Genomic DNA, 21198 nt, shown 5'->3' with positions numbered 1-21198 from the left:
ATAATTGATTACAATATTTTTTATATTGATTATAATAATTGATTATAATTAATTTCCTTATCCTTTGTTTACATTTATTTATATATTTTAATTAAACACTGGATATAAAAATTAATGTTTAAAATTATACATTATATCATCTGTTTATTCCAAAATTATCATGTTAAATATCAAAAAATACGAAAATACAAATATCATACGAAAAATGTTCATCATATATTTTAAAATATTTAATTACAAATCTAATATAACACTTTATATGTATTACTTAGATGGCACAAAGTTGTTCGCATATCTGTATAGTTCAAAGTAAAAAGCAATTAGTGAGAAACGCGGCATTACCTCATTATGGTCGACGTATTAAATCATAATTTTCGTAAGCATTGGTGTCGAAATTCCACACAAATACCGTGCTCAAAGAGGCTCCTGTCAGATTTGCGTATCAGTGCCGATGAAATTTATATGTACTACACACATCGCTTGTATCAAAGACATACGCTTTACTACATGACCTGCTGTTAAAACGTATCGCTGGCAGTGATGGAATCGCATGAATCTCACAAGGAATTCTTGTACTTAATTAAAGACGTACAAATGTCGCAAAACATGACTCAACTCTCACATTTAAAGTACTTGATAAGAATAATCCCAAGCTATTAAAATACTATTGGCCATCGATTTATTCCATTTATCGTTGAAACAATTTTGAACGAAAATTTTGCTAAAATAATTTTTTTAATTTATCAATTCGCATATTTTCCTTCAAAAGCATAATAATTTAAATAATTTGATCTTCCAAATTTTTTACAAAACTATAACATAAAATGTATGATATATATTAGATATTGTAATATAATTAATTTAAAAAATTTTTAATATTCTATATTAAAATCTATTCAATTTTCATTTTATTCAAAATTTCAGATGAAGAAAAAATTGTATTATTTAAAAGCAATCTATATGGAGAAAGTTCAATTTCAATCGAATGATTCTAAGACCTAATAATATTTCTTTCATTCCTGTAAGATTTTTCTATTAGACTTTGTAAAATAAAAAATTTATCTTTAAAATCACTGTCTATAATTATATTTATGCTTTCGAAATATATTACATTTAGAAGTTGAACTTAAAAGACGTGTAATATTGATGCACAGACGCAGATTAGAATAAAGGGGTTTCTAGCGAATAGTCAAGGAAAGGGTAATCGGGATCGGAATAATCTCGAACATCAATACTGGCGTGCGTTAAATCTTAGACATTGAGCTTGATTAGGGAGCCGACCATTATATGCATTCCTCGCACGTATGTATATATACCAGATTGCCAATAGAGAACATATTACATTAACAGGATATGCTACGAATCCATAACTGCTTCCGGTATTCTCTTCTGAGAATACACTCAACGAATGATCAAATGTTCAACACTCATAATAAATGACAAGTCTGGAAAAACAACGCGAAATGATCCGCTTCGGCAATTACACTCCAACTGAATTGCAAATAATTATTTTTTCATGCATATTTCATCACGTCAGAGCCATCGAAAAAGAATACAAGCTGTTGACTCACTAACCTGAGGCTACGAAATCAATTTATGCGCATGAATTGAATGAGATACGCAAAAATTCAAAATTTAAAAAAGTCGCACGAAAAATATTCCCGTTTATATAGTTTTTTTCATTTCACAGGAAAATGTATAACATATACGTGCTATATTGCAACGAGAATAAGAGAGATATGAACGACAAATTACACGTCAGGGTTCACTTATCCGCAATCCTCAGCGATATAGTTACATACTTGTCCAAAGAGAGAACTTAGCGAGTACATATGCACGATATGTTTCGATTAACCGCGTAATTACATACATGACATGTACCAGACTATCTCTAAAATACCCTGTCAACGCTGTGTCGCTCCTCGTTTGTCCGTTTCTCGTACCGAATGCAGACATGCTTGCTTGCACCGTTTGCAAGCCTGGAGGTCCATTCATGGGGGATTGAAACGCATTCCTCGACTTGCAAAAGACAACAAATTCGCTAGCATTCGCGCGCATTAATACGCAAAAAATTTAAAAGAAAAAAAATGCCTAACATTATACATTTATAGGCAAAACGAGCAGAATAACGATGTTCCTTATGAGAGGATAATCAAAACAACAAAATTTGCTAAATTTTTCTTTTTTTGAAAACTACTTTTTAAATCATTTATAACTATTATCTTTACATTATAATCAACATTGTTGAAAAAAAATTGTTTGAACTTTCGTACGATTATATAAATTTCTTAAAAATAGCATAAAATATAAATACAGTTCTATTTTAAGAAGAATAATAAAATAAACGAGAGAGAATATATTATGTGTATCATATAATATATCAACACCCAAGCGACAATCAATTCCAAAGAGACGACATTGAAATTTACATGCTCTATTTAGGTCGACGTACTGTCAACACATGCAGACGTCATTTCGCAGGAAAAAAATGCTGCCGCTGCGTCGTCGCTTTATCATCAATGGTTCGCCATCCAACTCCATTCGCTTTTATCGCGAAAAAAAACGCAGGATCTGATCGTGAGCCGCAATTGCGGAGATTCGTGAGAGTATAAAAAAAAGTCGGAATAAAAAAAAAGTCAGCAGAAAATGCAAAGGGAATGCATAGGGAAACAAGGATCGCGTGTCGAGCCTCTGGTGTAAACACAAACGTGTGCGTGCGTACGCGCATGTATTTCTACTTCGGAACTGGTTCGAGTATGAAAATCGATTACCGCGAAATTGGGGCGAAAAGTCGAGTTCCCGAGAGACGATGTACCGCGTAAGGCCATTTCCACCGGATGTTCATGCCTGTTCATTAAGATACCGCATATTGGAAACGATCGATTTGTACGTGTTTGTGTTACTTAAGATGCACGATGATGCCAATGTATTCGTGCCAGAAGTGTCGAAAATCATTTATGCGTATACCTGAGAAACAAATATAAAACTAACAAACTCTTTTCTTGCGAGAAAAGTGGAATCATAGATGCGCACTATAATTTCAAATTATAATTTCCGCAATTATAATTTTTAATACTCTTTTATAGATATGATTGTCATAAAATTCAAAGGAGAGACTAACTTTTTCGAATTATAAATGTAAAAATTGTGCTTGTCAGTGTAAATCATGCGTACGAGTAGAAGTGTGTATAGCTTATGCCAAAATATTCGCCCCACGTCCATGACTCATAGACTTAGCGTCGCTTACTGACTCAGTGAATCCCATTCACGCATCTAATACAAAATGGAAAAATACCGTAAGGGATATTCAGCCATTGTCGGCATCATTGAGGAAAATGGAGCTCTGGCGCCACTTTGTACATTATTGCGCTATGCGAAACGCCAACCGAGGATTGGCGGCAATCGATAAAATTCTTAAGATGTGTCAATAACGGTTTAATGAACCCTGAATCAAAGAAAATCTAATTGAATAGCGTCTTTGCTTTGATAAAACAGTAAATATCTTCATAAAAAAGAAAAATAAGGATATCGTCACACATTGTGAATCATGAATCAATGAATATAAAATGCTAGATCGTGCAAATATTCCATCGATATCGAGATATGACACAAAAATAATAAGATTTAGGCAAAATTTTCTCTCGTTCTTTCTTTGTATTAAATGTTGTTTTACAAACCTTCGTTCATGGCGGCTGAACAAGCTATTGATAAAATCTCGACTCGAAAAATTCAAGAATTCTATTCGTTATTCTATTCGTGTTTCGTTTCTTTTAGGATATCTTTTCTAGCATTCTCTCATCCACGCTGACATTCGCGAAAAAGGGAATGCTGAGAAGACGTCGCGGAGCTGCCGGGAAACATGGCTTTGTGGGGCCTGTCTACCCTTATCGCGGATTTTATGCCATTGTCTAGGTCCTTGGTCTCGTATGTATACATATATAAAGCTTCATCCCCTTTTTTGTATCCACCCTACGTCATCTTTTTCATACCTCGCAAACGCACGCAGAATATGGCCTTTGAATCGCCTCCCTTCGTAAAAAACTGCGTGCAAAATGAACTAGCAAATGACCCACTGACATGCATCAGAGGCATTTCTTATACAGAGTGGATGCGCGGAAAAAAAGCGCGAAAAGATTATGCATTTAGATACACTTTAATGATGATGTTATAAGTTGCATTATTGCAAGGTAATACACTTGTTCAGATATTAAATAAAGATCGCGTGCAGATTCAAACCCGGTTGAAAATTGAGGCGCTGAATCGTGCAAGTCACGCAAACTATGAAATCATATACTGTCAAGGAAAGATAACACTATTTCGCAACTAAAGTAAAATTGGAGTTATTGGAAATATTATATCGATAACTGTATTTGTGAACGATAATTTATTAATATACTTTATCGCGAAATTATCGCGAGTTTATATCTTTTAGCCTGCTTTGGATGATCTATAATTTATGATAAAATTTGGAATAAAATTCTATCTATAATTTTATGTGTCGTACAATACGGAAAATATATTTGAAGAAATAAAATACGCATATATATAAAATACATACATCAGAATACACACATATATTATATAAATATGCGTACGTAAAATTATAAATAGATTTCTATCTAGAAATTTATCATGAATTACAAACCGCCTAAAATGACCTTGTACTGCAAAATCGATTAGCAATTTTATGCACACAGCTGGCAAATACAATATATACATGTAGAAAACATGTGTACCAATATGTATATAGAGAACATGTATATACAAGTGTTAAAAAAAAAAATGACAAAAATGAGATGTCGAAATTCAACACATCGTTCTACATGTGCATGAAATGAACCAAAATGTTCGCGGGAAATGGTTGCGTAAACTTTTGTCAAGCGTGAACGTAGACGGCTATTTCAGCATGAAAATTCTATAGAAATTTCGCGGCAAATCCGGCAGGATTGGTATCGCGTCGAACAGGGATTTGTGTAATACAACGAAACCGACCCGCTTCGCCCCGCCTTTCTCCAAAACACGAACTTCCATAATCTATTTGTTGCATTGTATACAAAACGCAATATCATTCCTAAATGATACGTAATCTGTTCGTATATGTAACCGCGCGCGCATATGTTGCCTGTAACACAAAAAGCTGGGGTTTGCGCGGAAGTGGAGATAAACAGAGAAGTAATTATATCGCGCGAATAATAATTGAAAACCTCAAATTATTCTCCTTCTAGAAAAAGAAAATTAATATATTTTTAGACTTTTTAATATCAAGTTATAAAATTTTTTAACTACTAAATTAAATTTATTAATCATCGAATGTTTTAATAAAAAAGGCATTAATTATTTTTTGCTTATGTGTATATTATATTTATATATCCAAATAATATAGAAATTTTTCTAAAAATCCGAGAATTTTATTCACATCCTTTTTTATTTTTAATATTAATTTAATTGTCAGAAAAAAGAGTTAAAAAAACAAATAAATAATCCATTTAATATTCGGATAACAGTCTAACAATAACTGTATTGTATTAAACCCTTCAGATTGGCGTTAGTGGAGATAAGTAGTCTATTAGGGAGAAATCAGATCACTCGACTAATAGGTCGTTCCTATACAAGCATCCTAGATGAGATTAGCAGTCCCTGCTTTGTGGTCTAGTACACCTACGTGGACAAAGGTAACATCGGATTATCGGAGAAATTTGCATGTGAACAAGGACGATTATCGCTATAAAGAACACGGAAGAATAATAACCTTTTCAATTTTATGCATTTTACAATTAACGATATGTTTTGTTAAAAACATGTTTTTAAAAAGAAATGTTTTAGAAAGAAATATTTTTAAAAAGATTATATAAACGAAGAAGAATAAAAATACGAAATTGTATTTATTATATACAAATAATTATGCAATATTTGTGTTTCATAACAATCGTAATACGGTCATTAGAATTCAAACCTAGCATCCAGAATAATTCATCACTTAGAATATAAATCAAGATATTCTCTGGTGCATAATCTATATCTTGAAATCCTTCTCCACAGGGTTTTTCCTTCACGTCTTCGTTCCATAGCGAGAGCCCCTCATTTCCTGTCCCATCTATGAGCCTCGAAGAGAAGCATCCCAGAACCTTAATTTCCTCATACCCATTTTCTTATCTAAGCTTTTCTACATTCTTCGATAGCCACGTCTCTTACAAGCGGATAGTACCTTCTTTTACGGATCATTTTTCAGGAAATAGTTTCTTCTACAGAAATATCGGCTTGAATAATTTAACGCATGCTATCTAGTTGTCGAAAACCATATATATAATACCGCACAATTAAAATAAAATAAGCACCAATTACGACGTTTTATCTTCGGCTAAAATTTAATTATTTCGCAGCAAATTTTAAAAGACCTCTCTGATGCAACTGCATTTATCTTTATCATTCCGAGGAATAATAAAGGATTGATAAGTCGTGCTATACATTTTCATTTTCTTTTATCATAAATTTCCAAGACCTCTGTCTTCTTTCATCTTCTATTCAGTTTACTTCCTTACAGTCTGTCTTTCTCCAAAACAGACTTTCGCCAAGCTCGAAAGACCATGCTCGCGAGAACTCGTTAATATTTCTTTCTTTCTTTCTCGTTTGAAAACTCTCTTTTCTCCTCTTTTGACGACATCGGAATCATTAACTCTCGTAATTGAACGTTACAGACAAAGAGCGCACGTGCATTACGGACGTACAATGTAGACGGTTTCCATTAAATTCACCATAACGACAGACGTAATCCATTGTCCGAGAAATTATAATTTCATTGTCGGTTTCATGTCTCCAAATTACTGTTTGCAAAGCATCCAACAGAGAGTATAACTGTGTTTCTCAGACAAGAGATGTAATGCATTAATAACGTTAAAACGTTTTGACAAACAGTTTTTACGAATATTAGTTTTAAGAACATAATTACAATCTTGAAATATATAAATAACGAAGAATAATAGAATGAATCGAACAATGTGAAAAAGAATTAAAGCTCTTTGAATTTAAATTTAACTTCTAACCTTAATTATTAGATTTTAATGGAACCTGCGACATATAAATAAGAAAAAAATCTCTCAAAAATTTGGAATTATCACACAAATGATATTTTAGTGTAGATAAATATTATTTTATTTATAAATTATTTATGTTATTTTATTAAACAAACATATATTATAAAAATAATGTTTCACAAACAAACTAAATGTCCTTTTTATATTGAAGAATTTATTTCCGATGTCACATAAATCTTTCATAATCTATGGATATGCGTACAAAGCATGGATTACGCCAACATGATTATGGCGTTTGTAAAATTATATAGCATAAACGTTAAATCTTTTTATTCTTCGTAAATTTTCCTTTTTGTTCCTCAATGATAAATATAGACGCGTATATGAATATAAAAGCTGATCAACTTAAGCGATTCCACGTCATTGTCCTCAATTATTTCCCCGCGACAGGTTGCAATGATTTTATTACAACAAATTTGATATAACACATGTAGCGAATCACGAAGCGATCGCATGCAACTCGCGCATGTGCCATAATGAATATTAAAGTGGCGTTTAGCGATATAAAGAGGAATTGCATATTAAATAGCTCATAAAGTTTGTAATTTTAAATAAATAGTTGACGACTATTTACATTACAGCTCGGTCAATAATTAATGGTTGTCACATCGTGTTATATTTCGATCGATCATTTATTTTTTCTCGCGTCGATGTTTTGAAGTAACAATCTTTTTAATTGCACATCACGTTTGATGTGCGTTGATATTATTGCATATAAATCGAATTGTTTTGCTATTCGAGAATGTGCTAACCTAAAGCTAAATCTTCCTTGAAAGACACTAAAAAATTTCAAAAGGGAGAGACTTTCAAGAGAATTTCAAGAATGATCCGCCACTGCAGTGAGATCGATTCTGACATAAAGCAAGTGAAGCAGCGCTTGCAAGTCCTACTTTTAAGACCATTTTGTCAATAACTGTCTACTTTTCTCATCAACACTGCAAATTCACTGTAAAATCGGTGACCAGAGAGAATAGAAAACAGAAGAAAATTTGCATATCTTTATTAATATATTCTTTTACTCGAAATAATTTTGAATAAATTTTGAAAAAATTTTATCGACAAGAAAATTAAACGTTATGACTAAATATTTTCTGTTATTAATTATTTTGTAATTAATTATAAATTAATTAATTATGAATTATAAAGAAATATAGTAACTTAATTTCAAAAAGATCTCTATTTTAATTTCTCAAGTTAGATTCTGAAATGTATATTTGATTTTGTTCATCTTATCTTAATTTTTTTCACATTATCTTTATCTATATTATAGATTTATTTAGTAGAAATAATTGCAAAAAACAAAAGCAAAACTAACGCAGCGTATTATCGATGTTTAATCCAGAAAAATGTCGAAGAGACATCGATATTGAACGATATTCAAGCGAGTGTAAGCTGCGTTATCTATGCTTCGTATCGTCGGCGGTAAGATGTTCGATAAAATCGTTCGCACGGAAAATGGCACAATGTAATAACGCGAGGATGCTCTCGTTAGAAGAATAAATCGCTCGCGTTCGCAAAAAAAAAGAAAAAAGAAAAAAGAAAAAAACGGACAGATTCCCTCACTCGTTTCGACCAGCAGAATTGTGAGAAACGCATTTTGGGGAACGAAATGAGCAACTGGGTTAATCTGCAATGTCAATCGGAACTTGGGGCAATCCGGTCGAAAGGTAAGGATAGGGTAGCCTGGTTTTAAGGTTCAGGAGCGAAGTGAGCCTTCGCCAGGACGAAGAACATGCTTCGATAGCCACGTAACTCGGTCGACAAGAAGCTCGTAATTAGAACTCGAATGGTGTGCAAGAAAGATCCACCTATCCCGTCGCCTCGTAAACGCCTTCGTGTTGGTGTGTAATAATGGACGGACGGTTTCCATCCTAAGACGCGGCTATCGATTCTGCCGGCGATTAAAGCCGCGAACGCCTTTGTCTGCAGACGCGAAACTTCGATTATTCAACAGCGCAAGAGTCACGGACTCCAGTCGTTAGACGCAGACGCTTTTTCCCGTCCGTTCCATGTTTTAAACATACGTACTTGACTGTCGACGTGATTAGAGAAAGCGAGTCCCGTTTATCCGGGTTAAATATTTCATTATCTTCATCTTCGCTATAATCGAGCGCGATCGAAGCTGTGTTCCACTTTTGATACACACATACACATTCATACACTCTTTATCTCTCTTTCTCTCATACACACACATACAGCAATGATTTCTTTGACATTTGGGAAAATTGGATATGAATATTCATTTTGAATTTCACACATACACACGCGCACACAACAAGTTGGATTATTTAAACATCAGGCGCGCTTAATTCTACGTCACCGAAAGGGATTTGTGGGATTAATTTAGCTTTAAGGAGAAACAGGGAGAATTTTCCTTTGCGAGGACAAAAGGAATGCTTTGAAAGCTGGATTGGATCAGCAAAGAGATCGTAATTACAACTTAGATTGCGCACGAGAAAGATTCACTAACCCTTCGAGTTGGCCGGAATATAAAAGAAGCTACTACAAACACAAACGTGCAAACACAAACGGCTCATGTGACTGAAAGTGGCGAGTGACCGAAGCAAGTACTTTAAAAGTTCTCGAATCCATCGATTCTCTCCGAGCGACTAAAGTAGAGAGAAGCCATGCTTGAGTATGTAAATTTCGATTAACTTGAAACTTGTCTTTTCAATCATTGCTGTGTATATTTACAATATAACTATAACTATAACTATACATAGAAAATGTGTTAAATAAAAATAATTTTATAAAATATAATTATATATTACTATATTGTGTACTAAAATACTGATAAATAACAATAACAATTACATACCTAAAAAACATATGGTGCAATTTTATTTATTATTTTTCATAATATATGATATATAATATATAATATCCCAGAATGATATTGTGTATTATTACTTTCACGACACAATAATACACACACAATACTATTATTCCACTGTATTATGAGCTATCTGTTTATAAATGTAATGAATAGGGGGAACAATTTATAATCAATATTATTGTTCATAAATAATTAATTCAATATGAGAATGACATATTTCAACAGATTTATCTCTCTATAATCACATAAATGTTCTACTTAAACTGAAAATTAAATAATTCCTAATTTACTTCAACTTTACAATACATCATATTTATCTTAACGAGAGAATAAATTAATTAATTAAGATTAATTTCCTCAATATTGCTCGGTCAATTTATCTACCGAACGGGAATATAAAGAAAATATATTCCACAAGAAAATATTTTTTCCTCGACACTATTTAAATTGTTTTCAACAAAGTCCACTGCAAGTCCACTAGCTTCGGATCGACCGGAGAAACATGTCAAGAGGTTTAAAGAGGGAAGCTACTGCGTCAAACAAGTACGGGAACATGGAACTTCGCATCGGCGCTAAATTATGGATGGTCCCACCGGGCGCTGGGCTCCATAGAAACTCTGGTGGAAGTGACAGGGTCACCCGCCATCCATGGCACATGCTCATACGGCCAAATTTACTTACACCTAGGAGCTAGGTGCCTCGTACTTTCCTCTCGATCTCTAACTTTCGTAACCGCAAAATACTAGTCGCAAGTTCCATTACAATATAAAGTATAAATCGACAGCTCACATGAGTCGTACTGATAACGCGCTCTAAAATGTGTGTGTGTGTGTATATGTGTGTATGTATAAAACTTGCATATATGTATAGCGGAAACTCAAATTCTTAAGATTTTTATCTTTATTTTCAATAGTTTTTTTATAATTCTTAATAAATTAAAAAGATAATTTTAGCCATTAAATAATCTCAAAAATTGACTGAGAATAAACTGAGAAAAATTTGCGCAACGTCTATTTTTCTTGCGACTCTTTTATTCAGTATCATTTTTTTCTTATACTTTAAGAAATTTATAATTTTATTCTACAAACTTTTAGAAAGAATTTCGCCTTTTAAAAACACAAAGTCATTAAAATAAAAAGGAACGAGCAAACATTATTATGCAAGCATATGAAGATGAAAAACTTGAATCTTATATTCACTTCTATTCATTGTAAAATAAAATACTTCTCGTTTAATTCTGTAATTATTTATACATTTTAATTAAAAGTCTAAACGCTAAACAATACAGACAAAATATTTTTTAAACAATTTATTTTGTTAAAGAGAGCAAGTCAATTTGCAAGATTTTTTTTCCTACATCAATTTTCGTTTAATTTTGTGTCTATTTATATATTCTAACGAATATGTAAAGTTGGCAGCTCGACTTCAAAATCCAGTAATTCTGATTAAAATTCGAGTTTCTTTTCAGAGAGTTTAGGAAGACTTTAGAAGTTCCATAATACTGAAGAAAAGATTTCTAGTGTATAGTTAACGTTACTAAAATTATATTTAAAAGAAAAGGTGCTAATTTCTTATAATTTCTCTAATTTTTTATAATCTGATAAAATAAAATTCTAAACACGAATTTATGCGAGAATTTAAAATGCGTATTTGAGCATATTACGTCTTTACGATTATTACACAAGATCGTGTAATTATCTATTCAAATATTAATCAGATTTCAGAAGCTTCTAAGTGAGAACGCTTAAGACTATGCTCCGCCTGAGTTTCTAATAATCGATACATCGCGTCATTAAGATACTTTCACGAGCAATATCGACATTCGCGTGCCTGAGACGTCTTCTTAAATGGCAATTGTGCATAAGGAATCAAGGATCGAGGGTAACGGCCGATTATTTTGAAAATATTCATAAAATTCAATTATCAAAATGATACGCAATGAATAATCGCGACGAATTATAACCATCACAAGACTGGATCGATATGTATATGTATGTACGTGTGTAGTTTAAAGCGCTTTTAGCTCACCTCGGATGCTTTTCCCTGGGGTATTTTCCCCGTAAGCTCTTCATACTTCCATCTCCACACTGGCATTCCCCGCGAAGTGCCCCAGGGCTACGCATAGTTTTACAAATATTCCGTTCCCTTGTCGGTAAACCGTTAATATTTCCTTGCGGGGGGAGAGTGGACTCTAGGTATAAACGCATAGTGGCATGCCCGAGTATTAAAAACATCCGGAGAAAAGCTGAGGTTACGTTCGCGCGAGTAGAATAGATTTTCACTTAGGGAAAAATTTCATCGGAGTCAGAAAGGCCACAAGGTTTCGAAAATTTTGATGAACCCCCTAATTAATTGCAGATGCATATTATTGTATTATCGTACCTTACTATACCTTCTTTTTAATTTTCAAATGCAAAGATGCAAATTCATGTATCATATGTCTCAATCAAATCAAAAATTGACAAGATTTCGATATATTTAAAGAGTCATTTTAAATGTGTCATTCTTAATTTTTTCCGGTCCGGAGGACACTATACTTTACACTCACGATTCTGTTTTGACACCTGAGGTACGTAAGAAATACGGTCATAAAGCGTTGCTCATACACAGGTGCTTGGAACTCGCAGCACGAGATGACCGAATTAAAATGTTTCCCAGCGGGACGCGTCCAGAATTAGCTCCGGGGATGCGCACCTCCCTGGAGGGGAAATGTACGAAGAAGAAAATGTGCCGGAAAATTCTGTACAAAAAGAGGGATGCGACTGTATCAAGCAAATCGCACTGGTTTGAAAACTTTGTTTAAATCGAATGTGAATTATGAACGATCCCGAAGAGTGGACGATGGCCTACCGGGAGCCTCGCTCGAATGACAGCGGCGCCATATATTTATGATACCCTGCGGCGAAACTTAGCTCCATTTATAAATCTGCGAATATACGCAACCCTTCTTTTTTTTGTCCACTGATCCCGACCGATGTCATCCCGCGTCGAGAATACAATCCATTTTCGCGAACGAAACAAGCTAATTTTCAAGGCGTCTGCCTCCCTCCATTCACTTGATACGCTGTTTCCTTGACTTAATTGGGGAATTAAGCCAAGGAGTTTCTTAATTCGACTCTTGTTACTGTAAGAATATAACTCCCTTAATCTATTTTTTTCTCGGTATAAACAGAGAGAAAGAGAGAGAGAGAGAGAAAGCACAATCATTTTTTTTATAAGAGCCTAAGGATGCTCCCGCAAAAGAAATTTGTTTTCAGAGAAAGCGCTTTAAGCTAAGGATCAGTTTATTCTTGTAATATTATAACCGACTTATTTAACTTTTTCAAGTATAAAAGCGTTTCTCGAGGAAAAAAAGCTTCTTTTATTGCGTTAAAAAATGGATTAGTGCGTCTAATTAAATTTCTTATATGAATGGTATAACAATTCAATCTCACCGAAAGTCGTATTTCAGCTATCGCACAAAGTTCTAGTTTTATAGTTCAATGTCTAATTTTCATGGTCGACTTCGTTTCAAACGCTCGTACAATATTATATATAATGGACAATAGTAGTTACAGCGTTTTCTATGCACATTCTTGCAAGACTATATTCAAACCACAGAAATAAAACGTCACGAGCGTGCTGCAACTTTTCCGTCGTAAGAATTTTTGGGAACACCAAAAAGGGAGTAATCCAGAAAATAAAACCGCGTAACATGTTAGTACACTTGTCGCTATGCGGAGGATGTACAATTCTACGGTTGCAAAAATCCTACGTACAGCCAAAAAGAAGAATGCATCGTCGGCTCTAATGCCCGAGACACACTTGAAATAAAAGTACGAAATAATGCACCAGCCCTTAAAAATATGCGTAGGGACAAAGAAGGTAAAAAAAAGGTCGCAGATATATTTTAACTTTCCGAGCTCGTTTTTCAATGCTTTGTAAACGAGAAGCTTCAGCAACTAGACACCAGCAACAACGTACGCGTGGTTATAACGGCTTTTCCATATTCATATTTCTTCGTCGTTTCGTTGCGACTACGTTGTATAAAACATATTTTGGTGACAGCTAGGATGATCACAAAAATTCTTTCTACGAGCGAGTTGCATGAATAAAAAAAATTTTTTTATCTCAATAACAACTCGGTAACAATTTTTCAGTCGTGCTGCCATGATAAATATATACCTATAGTTATGTCGTGTGCTCATATTATTCCAAGTTAACACTGCGACGAATGTACAATTAAAACTTTATACAATGAATGATTATAAAATGGAAATCATACGTGTATTAAAAATTTAAATATACGCTCGAACAAAAGAAATTGCCTTTCTGAATCACGTTAAACAAGAATATATATTGTGGAATGCATTATCGAATTTAGAACTAATCCATGTATTTTTCTTCAGATAGTCGCAACGATATGTTAATGAGAACGTGAGGAAGGATTCGGGCTTCCTGGAGTCGGCAAGAAAGAAAGAGGAGACGGCCAAAAGGACAGATAGCTAGTCGTGATTCAAGACGCCCGGCATGCCATTTCGCACGAGAGAACGTACGCGTGAAAATGGCCGGGATTTTCTTCGGGAATAATTCAGCCGTCGTTGCCGCATGGCTGAATTTCGACGAATGGAAGGAAAGAAATCACGGGCGTAGTTTCGTGCCAGAACGCGTGCAGGACATTGGACCCCTGCCATATTTTTTAATTTGGCGGAGTGTTTCTGTTGTCCTATTCACGATCGAAGTTCGCGATGACGCTCGTTCATATCGGTAACGATGTTCCAACATTCTCGAAAAAATAGTACGATACGTACAATCCAACGTATAAGAGAAAGGGAGAGAGGAAAAACTGGAGGAGGAGCGTGAAAGCGCATTGGAGTGATTAAGCGCTGATTCGAAAATTGACGGAATTTCTCGTATCACTGCACTTCCGTCATTAACGAGAGCTTCAAAGTTCCTGAGCTCGCGCTGGAGGAGAAATTTCTCTTTTCGCAATTACATTTAATCCTTAACAAATTAATAGTATTTCTACTATCGTCATATTATACACATTACATTATCACAAACTTGAATGATACACGTATTACGTATATGAAGTTATTAATTAATTGCAAAGAGAAACCTATCATGTATAATTTAAGTTGTAACAAATTTGCGAACACAAACAGGAAATGAAACATGATCGTACAACTAACTTAAAGAATAAATAAATACAAATAATTATATCTCAAATTGTTAAATATATAATATATATACAGTTTATACTATCCATAATACTATCAATACCCAGGAGACAGACAATTGGTTTCGATATTCCTCTTCAAAGAAAAATAAACCTTTAGTATTCTATTTGAATACTGTAGCTTCGAAGGAAGTTTGATTTGACCTATGTAGAAGCATCGTTACACGATGTGTATTTCTTGAAACTTTGGCGAGCTCATGCAAAAGTGCCTGTATCTCAAACTTTCCACATCTTTCGCGTATTGCGATCAACGATCAGCGAACGATCCGAGTCTCATAAATACAGCACGAAGGAAACGACGATCGATTGTACTGACTCAGTGCAAGAAATGATTTGCGTGAAAGTTTCAAACTGGCGCGAATCCATAATATCTTTATTAGTACTATAAACAGAATCGATAACACAGATAATATTTGGGATAAAAATACAAATATCGTTCCGACAATCGAATAAGAATTATAGTCTCTGATTAAAAACACGATTAATTATATAGCTTATTATTAATATCTGTATAAATCATTTGTAAAATTATTAAATTCGTTTTCATAAATCAATCCTTATTTAACTACGATTATGACAATATTGGTAATTGCTCAATTAATATTAATTATTCTAGATAATGATTAATTTGCCAAGTTAATTATGATTGATTAGTTTGCTGTAACATCAACTAAGATTCCCAGAATTTACATGTCAAATCTAGCCGTAGTATCCTCATATATAATTATCACATATATATAACTAATTCAATAAACTAATTAAAGTAATTAAATTAATCAAAGAAATTAAAATTTTCAATATTTTTATATTCTTCAGTATATGGATGAATTATATGAATGTCGAAATAAATAAAAAATAAAATAAAGATAATTCCGTACTGACACGTCAATATTACCACGACTTCCATTTCTTTCCAATCGACACTGTCCTTTTCTTATATATCACCTGTCATTCTCAATACTTAGACTGTCTGTCTGTGTATAAACGTGCCAACAAGGAGAAAAATCGCTGACGTCAATTTCAATTTGGCTATATAACGCGGAATATTTTCTATTATTTTTTTATTTCATGATTGTATCTTGACGTATAGTCTTTATACTTGTAGAACAATAGTATTTATACAAATATATCAATCTATCTAATTATAAACCCGGCATACATATATGTTTACATATATATGTTTATTTTTATAAATTTAAGTTTGTTTATTTTTATCTTGTATAAAATATTTTCTTATCATTGCCATATTTAAGGTTTCTCATCGCTTAATTTTCCTTTTCATATTTTTTAATCACCTTCTTATTGCTATTTTTTTACTAAATCTTTTACATACTATTTTATAAATGTAATCTTCAATACTAAGAGTTTATCTAGAAATACATCTACATCTTTTTGCCTTAAAGTTCATGCCTGAAAATTATCGGATTAATATAAGAGATATCAAAGCATTTTTAAATTGCTTCCTCTTTGATTAATTATATTTAATGTGAGAAATCTAAAATTTTGTGAAAAGTCAGGAATAAAATATTATTTCGAGCGAAATTTTAAATAATAAACAAAATTCTAAGTAAAATTTTTAAAAATGTTGAAACTTAAAAAAAATATTTATCAATATTAGAAAAATTAGTTTTATTGGCAATATATTTGTGTAATTGTGGAAGCTAATTTAGCATAATTTCAAAAGTATAAATATTTTGTATTCCTTGGACACATATTTTGTATACTTTGAACACATAAAAAATTTAAAGAAACTTAAATTTAGCAGAATAATATATTTTGAAATAAAATAATTCTATTTCAAATTTTCTATTAAATTTTCTATTAAAGAATATCGATTCCAAGCTCGTTGAGCAAGTGCTGCAATGGTCAGTCTAATCAGGATTTACCTCCTATTTCCTGTATCTACCCGGATACCGGATGTCGATTATAGTTTCAGACAGTCTGATATCATTTAACGAGTCCGCGGAATATTATCAAGCTCGCAAAATTGTAATTACCACCAGATTTGATATAGCATTAAAGTCCACTGAATCTTCTACGAAAGGAACTTTCGAGATTTGGATTGAACAGTCGTACAAGTAATTAGGTTCTGCTTACCCTGACTCGTGTATACTGTCTCGTAACTTTGAAAATCGTCCACGTTGTCTGGCGCGCGCTTTGTTATCGAGACAATAATTCTATCTGAATATCGTAGTAGGGGAATGGCACGTTGGAATAACAGAGTATCGTACAAACGGCAACATCTAGATCTTCCGCCTCAAGAGCTGTAAGCCGTATTTAGTTCACGAAGCATAATCTAATGTAGGAATCTATTTATCATAGACCGTGTTAGAATTATAAGATGTTTACTTCGCACCCTTCGATTACGTTGACGTACTTATTAAAGATCACTAAAATATCTTTTTGTTTGTAAACAATTTCTTTTATTCAAACAATAACACACTTTCTCTCCCTTCGCTTCTTTATATTTATCTCTAATTTTATATTTCGATTTTCCATAGTTATAACAATATTTCAGAAAAATTTAGTTTTTTTAAAAATCATGTCACGAGATATTCTCTACACTCATTTTAAAACTTTGTGAAATAAACTAGACATTCTTAACAATTCGATAATAAATGATTTTGTCTGACGATATAAATTATTTATAAATTATTCATTAGTAAACAGCTTTGATAATGTTATATTTCATCATTTTTTGACAGGATGTAATCGTCATTTTTTTCTATTTCTCCCTCTCTCTCTCTCTCTCTCTTTCTCTCTTTCTCTCTCGAAGCAAACTCGGTCAACTTTATCCGCGAATAGGCAACTGAATGGAACTATTCGATAGACGGCTCGCAGAGCAAGCCTGTGATGCAGAGGGCGGCATTATTATTTCGAGGCATTTGCATCACAAAGTGCTTTATCGCTCGCCACGTTTGTGAAAGAGAGAAAATAAAGCTCGGTTCCGTCATGGTTCCGCTGTCTGCAACACTTCACGCCGAGATGGCACTGGACCGGTTTGCATTCGACCCGGACTCAAGCCCGCATGAAAAATGCATCCGGCACACACCGCGCCATCGCACGACGGGCCAAAATTAACATCTCGATTGTGCGCGCAGGTACGTTATAGATTTCATTAACTGACCGGTTCCAAACGGCTTATGGCGGATAGATGAACGGCCCGACATCCATCGATCAGACGAAATTGATGCGGTTCGAGAGAGACGATCCAGTTTGATCGCATACAGAGGCTTCAAAACACGATCGATTGATCGATTTAAAATTGCGAATTTTAGTTGACTCAGCTTCGCCATTCTTTTTATTATATCGAGAAACTTATCTACGTTTGTACCTGACGAATGTCTGCCTGTAAATCGACGCGCGTTGACCTCGCGCGTGATTGATGCTTGAATTCGGAGCTCTTGCTTAGATTGATCGCTTGTGTGAGTATTGTAAACGCTTGAGGTACGACCGATATTGCCAAAGGTAAAGCAAGACTGATATATAAACAAACAATATATATCTATCCTATATGTTTACATTCTCCTATTGTATCTATTTACATCCCATTGGTTTGAAAATTTAATGTTTCTTTCCACATTATTAAGAAAAAGCTTTTCATTTTTCATTTATTTTCAATATAGTACAAAAATTTGTTCATTAAACAATCATTACGAAATAAATAGATGAAATAATTATAATAATTTAAAACGAAACAATATAAAAAATATCATGAAAATTAATTCTGCTATTTGTGTATGTGTGTAATATGTGATGTGATTTAAAATCTAGGTTTAAAAAATATCCTAAAATTATTTAAAAAAAAGGTTTCAAAATATATGCTCATTTTCACCGCATTATTCTTTAATATTTTTTTAAGCAGATAAGATTTACGATTTTTTTTCTCTCCAAAAAAACGACGAAGCGGCTCAAATAATTAACGATTAAAAATAAAGATCTTTCAGTAAAGTTAAAAAAAAATATATATATATATACATTATACCATATTTCTGAAGTAACTTTGAACAAACTTTAAGAAAATTTAATTCAAATCTTACTTAATTAATTAAATTAACAATATTAAAACTGGAAAAATTGTGATAAATATTTTCTTAACATTTCCACTAAGAAAAAAAATCTATTTTATAAAATGATTAAAGAATTTCTCATTAAAATGCAGTACAAATCTCTATTTATGGTGGCAATATGTGTGTGCATGTGTGTGTATGTACGCGCGCGAACACACAATATATCTATCATTTACGAATATATAATTCATTCAAAGAAACCAGATTATCTTAATATTAAGAAATAAATAAAAGCTATATTGAAAAAAATTAAAATAATTACACTGTCTGATATAAGTAGCAGAATTTTTTAGAATCAAAAAAGCTTGTTTTATTACTTCTATACATACTAACTGCAATGATTAGAATGTATATCGTGCGATGCTTTGAAAGAAAGTTTTATAAAACGCGTATGCTGCTTTCAAAAATCGATTTAACCTACATCTCCGTACTAGGGCAAAGTGCATTACTCTCGAAAAACACGGTCATTGCATATTTCGATACAGAAACCGTAAATTGAATTAATTCGTTAACTTTAACATGCTTGTTAAAATCTACACGCATTATATCCATTTTCATTCATTTAACTTAATAATCATGATCCAAACAACCACAATCATCGCATTAATATTATATTTCTAACATGTATATATAAAAATAAATTATCTATGAAATATAAAGAAAATTATAACTCAAAGAAAAGATAAAGTAAAATAAATTTTAAAAATAATAAAAAAAAATTAACACAGTGCTTATATATATATATATATATATATATATATATATATATATATATATTAATGAAATATTTATCTAAAACAAACAATTCTATATTCCTGTGTTAAATGTAGTAAAAATAATGCATTACAATGTATGGTAATGAAAATTTAAGACCTATTTACCACACTGATACATAAATCTTCAATATATCAATATTATATTATATATTATTCCTCGCAGAAACAAATTATTCATTAATCTTCACGATCCTCTCTCGTTACATCATATCGGCAGATATAAATTTAGCATATTTAAACATTGTACGCCCGTTGAATGTAACTCGATTATGTACGCGTAAGAAAATAGAGCAATACGGTGGGTGCGGTTCACTCGACTATGGAGCGTAACATCAGTACTTCACAGTGAACGACCAACTCGGTCGCTTTAAACATTGTCCGCAATCGCCTAGTATTGCTCACGGAGTAAAAAAAGCTACAAACAGCCAACCTGCTTCCTTTGAAGAGTTAGTTAACGTCTCGGCCGTGTAACTCTCTGATTGATCCCTCGATACCTGCTTTATTATTTTAATTATATTTATATTACATAAGTTTAATCATTATTTTTTGCTGGCAATGCACACATGTGTTCTGTTTATATTTATTGTTGCCTTCCGCTCAGGTTCTTTTTACTAGGTTACGTCACAAAGCTAACGATAATATTCATGAAACGCAAAATTTTAATTTGAATTTTTAATTAGCTATTTGTGTAAATAATTATGCAGAAAGTGTCCCACTTTTGCTGCGTTATTTCTGTAATGATACATCATGAGCAGTTTAGAATGGAGTTTTCCTTAGTGAGAAAACATCAGGGAAGATTATTATAATTTGTCACAACTTTTCACATGTGTCAAATTAAATTGTAATCTGTCATCTGCAATAACGTACAATTATATTCGCACACATTATTATACGTGAAACATATATTATTTTTGCACGTTTTTCTTTAAACATTATTTTTTTTCTTTCATCACTTAATCATCACTTTGTGCAGGAAATTTTTCAAAACGCAATTAATGTACGTGACTCGTAAGAAAACTATTTCATGGCGCGAATCGACATTAAAAGCTTATGGCGGATAGAAAAATCACACGCGATAGCCGACACTATATACGACGCCAACGGGTGTGTATAATGTTTATGCGGATCATGCGGTGATGTATAGTGGCTTTAATTGATTCAACGAAACCTCGGCTTAATAACAAAATATATTTCCCTCTTATGACAC

At 32.8% G+C, this 21198-nt stretch overlaps 1 protein-coding gene across 4 annotated transcripts in view; it reads right to left on the bottom strand.

Moving 5' to 3' along the window:
• Window positions 1-21198, bottom strand: part of Nachralpha1 (nicotinic acetylcholine receptor alpha1) — a 127050-nt gene that overhangs the window by 90483 nt on the left and 15369 nt on the right. The window contains exon 1 of one of the 4 annotated variants that reach the window (XM_083103551.1): window positions 18480-18527. The exons of the other annotated variants lie outside the window; for them this stretch is intronic. The gene's annotated coding sequence lies outside the window, so the exon portion shown is untranslated. Of the gene's footprint in view, window positions 1-18479; window positions 18528-21198 lie in introns of those variants that run through there. 4 annotated transcript variants of the gene reach the window in all.

This window comes from Camponotus vicinus, unplaced genomic scaffold, assembly GCF_025532165.1.
Source record: "Camponotus vicinus isolate PSW18456_S1 unplaced genomic scaffold, iyCamVici1.0 SCAF_6, whole genome shotgun sequence".
In the NCBI taxonomy this organism is placed as follows: Eukaryota; Metazoa; Arthropoda; class Insecta; order Hymenoptera; family Formicidae; genus Camponotus; species Camponotus vicinus.
The sequence above is the reverse complement of the archived record's forward strand: the minus strand, read 5'-3'. Positions and strand labels throughout refer to the sequence as shown.